The following is a 4,790-nucleotide window of genomic DNA, read 5'->3' as shown; positions in this document are numbered from 1 at the left end:
ACAACCTGTCCAAACACACAGAAATGGAACCACTGACCACAAACTGAGCGAGAAAACAGAAACTGAACTACTGACCACAACCTGACCGAACACACAGAAGCTGATCCACTTACCACAACCTGACCGAACACACACGAACTGACCCACTGACCACAAGGTGAACGAGCACACACAACCTGATGGAGCACACAGACACTGACCCACTTACCACAAACTGACCGATCACACATTAACAGATCCACTGACGACAACCTATCCGAACACACAGAAACTGAACCACTGACCACAACCTGACAGAACAAACTGAAACTGATCCACTGACCATAACATGACAGAACACACAGAAACTGACCGACTGACGACCAGCTCTCCGAAAACAAATAAAATGACCCACTGACCACAACCTGTCCGAACACACAGAAACTGACCCACTGAACACAACATGACCGAACACACAAAAACTGACTCACTGATGTCAACCTGACTGAACGCACAGAAACTGACCCACTGACCACACCCTATCCGAACACACATAAACTGACCCACTAACCACAAGCAGTACGAGCACACAGAAACTGATCCAGTGAACACAACCTGACCGAACACACAGAAACTGATACAATGACCACAACATGACCGAACCACCAGGAACTGACCCACTGACCACCAGTTGTCCGAATACACAGAAACTGAACCAACAACCACATCCTGACTGAACACACAGAAACTGTCCACTGAACACATCCTGACCGAACACAAAAAAACTGACCCACTGACCACAACCTGACCACACTCAGAGAAACTGACCCAATGACCACAACCTTTCCGAACACACAGAAACTGACCCACTGACCACAACCAGACTGAACATGCAGAAGCTGAACCACTGATCACAATCTGACCGAACGCACAATAACTGATCCACTGACCACAATCTGACTGAACACACAGAAACTGACCCACTGACCAAAAGCTGACCGAACACATAGAAACTGACCAATGACCACTGACTGACCGAACACACAGAAACTGACCCACTGACAAAAAGCTGACCCAACACAGTGAAACTGGCCCACTGGCCACAACCTGAACAAACACACAGAAACTGACCCAATGACCACATCCTGTCCAAACACGCAGAAACTGACACAAAGACTACAAACATACCAAACACACAGAAGCTGACCCACTGACCACAACTTGTCTGAACACTAACAAACTGACACACTGACCACAAGGTGAATGAGCGCAAATAAGCTGACCCATTGACCACAACTTGACCGGTCACACAGTAACTGACCCACTGACCAAACCTGACCGATCACACAGTAACTAATCCACTGACCACAACCTGACCGAACACAAAGAAACTGAACCACTGACAGTAACATGACAGATCACAAAGAAACTGAACCACTGATGACGAACTCTCCGAAAACAAAAAAACTGACCCACTGACCACAACCTGTCCAAACACACAGAAAATGACCCACTCAATAGAATCTGTCCGAACACACAGAAACTTACCCACAGACCACAACCTGTCCGAGCACACAGTAACTGACCCACTGAACACAAACTGACGGAACACACAAAAACTGACCCACTGACAACAACCTGACTGAACACACAGAAACTGACCGACTGACCACAAATTGTCCGAACACACAGAAACTGAACCACTGACCACAACCAGACCGAGCACACAGTAACTGATCCACTGAACACAACGAGACCAAACACAAAGACACTGACCCACTGACCATGCTTGTCGGCAAACACAGAAACTGACCCACTGACCACAACCTGTCCGAACACACAGTAACTGACCCACTGACCACAACCTATCCGAACACACAGTAACTGACCCACTGACCACAACCTGACCAAGCACACAGGAACTTACCAGCTGACCACAACCTCACCGAAAACACAGAAACTGACACACTGACCACAACCTGTCCGAAAACACAGAAATTGACACACTGACCTCAAAAAGACAGAGCACACAGTAATTGACCCACTGAACACAACCTGACCGAACACACAGAAACTGATCCACAGACCACAACCTGACAGAATACAAAGAAACTGACCCACTTACCAAAAGCTGACCGAACACACAGAAATTGACCCAATGAAAACAACCTGACCGATCACACAGAAACTGACCCACGGATTACAAACTGACCGAGCACACATAAACTGACCAACTGAACACAAATAGACCGAGGACACAGCAACTGATTCAATGAACACAACCTGACCGAACACACAGAAACTGACCCACTGATCACAACCTGAGCAAAGACACAGAAACTGACGCACTGACCACAACCTGTCCGAAATCACAGGAACTGACCCACTGACCGTAAACAGAACGAGCACACAGTAAGTAACCCAATGAACACAACATGATCGAACACACAGAATCTGACCCGCTGACCAGAAGATGAGCGTAAAGAGATAAATTGACCCACTGAACACAACCTAACTGATCACACAGAAACTGACCAAGTGACCAAAAACCGAACAAACACACAGAAACTGATGCACTGACCACAAACTGAACGAACACACAGAAACTGATCCACTGACCACAGCCTGAGCGAATGCACAGAAACTGTCCCACTGACCACAACCTGAACAAAGACAAATAAATAACCCACTGACCACAATCTCACCGAACACAAAGAAACTTACCCATGACCACTACCTGAACAAACACACAGAAACTGACTCATTGAACACAAACTGCCAAACACGCAGAAACTGACCCACAGACTCCAACCAGACCGAACACACAGAAGCTGCCCCACTGACCACAACCAGACCGAACACACACAAACTGACGCATTGACCACAAGTCGAACGAGCAGAAAGTATCTGAGCCATTGACCGCAACCTGACCGAGCACACAGTAACTGACAGACTGAACACAACCTGAACGAGCATTCAGAAACAGACCCACTGACCACTACCTGTCTGTACACATAGAAACTGACCCACAGTCAACAACCAGACAGAACACACTGAGACTGACCACTGACCACAACCTGACCGATCACACAGTAACTGATCCACTGACCACAACCTGTCCAAACACACAGAAACGGAACCACTGACCACAAACTGAGCGAGAAAACAGAAACTGAACTACTGACCACAACCTGACCGAACACACCGAAGCTGACCCACTTACCAGAACCTGACCGAACACACACGAACTGACCCACTGACCACAAGGTGAACGAGCACACACAACCTGATGGAGCACACAGACACTGACCCAATTACCACAAACTGACCGATCACACAGTAACAGATCCACTGACCACAACCTATCCGAACACACAGAAACTGAACCACTGACCACAACCTGACAGAACACACAGAAACTGAACCACTGACCATAACATGACAGAACACACAGAAACTGACCGACTGACGACCAGCTCTCCGAAAACAAAGAAAAAGACCCAATGACCACAACCTGTCCGAACACACAGAAACTGACCCACTGAACACAACATGAACGAACACACAAAAACTGACTCACTGATGTCAACCTGACTGAACACACAGAAACTGACCTACTGACCACACCCTATCCGAACACGCAGAAACTGATCCACTGACCACAAAATGATAGAACACACAGAAACCACACACTGGCCACAAACTCTCCGAAAACACAGACACTGACACACGGACCGCAAATTGACTGAACAAACAGAATGTGAACCAATGACCACAAACTGTCCGATAACACAGAAACTGACCCAATGACCACAACCTGAACGAACACGCAGAAACTGAGCCACTGACCACAACCTGAACGAACACACAGAAACTGACCCACTGACCACAACCTGACCGAATACTCAGAAACTGAACCACTTGGCACAAACTGACCAAACACAAACACACTGACCCACTGACCACAATCTATCCGATCACACAGAAACAGAACTACTGACCACAACCTGACCGAACACACAGAAACTGAACCACTGAACATAACATGATAGAACACACAGAAACTGACCCACTGACCACAAACTCTCCAAAAACAAAGAACCTGACCCACTGACAGCAACGTGTCCGAACACACAGAAACTGACCCACTCAACACAATCTGACTGAACACTCAGAAACTGATACACTGAACACAACCTGAACGAACATACAGAAACTGACACACTGACCACAACCTGACTGAAAAAACAGAAACTGAACCACTGACCACAAAATGTCCGAAAACACAGAACTGACACAATGACCACAATCTGACCGAAAACACAGAAACTGACCCACTGACCACAAACTGTCCACACACAAAGAAAATTACCAGCTGACCACAAACTGTCCGAACACACAGAAACTGATCCACTACCCACAAAATAGACCGAGCACACAGTAACTGACCCACTGAACACAACCTGACCGAACACACAGAAACTGATCCGCTGATCAGAAGCTGACCGAAAACACAGAAATTGACCCACTGAACACAACCTGAATGAACACGCAGAAGCTGAACAACTGACCATAACATGCCCGAACACCCAGAAACTGATCCACTGACCACAAACTCTCCAAAAACATAGAACCTGACCCACTGACAGCAACGTGTCCGAACACGCAGAAACTGACCCACTCAACACAGTCTGTCTGAACACACAGAAACTGACCCACTGACCACTACCTGACCGAGCACGCAGTAACTGACCCACTGACAACAACCTGTCCGAAAACACAGAAACTGACCCACTGACCACAACCAGACC

Source organism: Somniosus microcephalus, unplaced genomic scaffold (genome assembly GCF_052327205.1).
Source record: "Somniosus microcephalus isolate GS21.2 unplaced genomic scaffold, FLI_Smic_1.0 unresolved_chr6, whole genome shotgun sequence".
NCBI lineage: Eukaryota > Metazoa > Chordata > Chondrichthyes > Squaliformes > Somniosidae > Somniosus > Somniosus microcephalus.
This window is presented reverse-complemented; position numbering follows the sequence as displayed.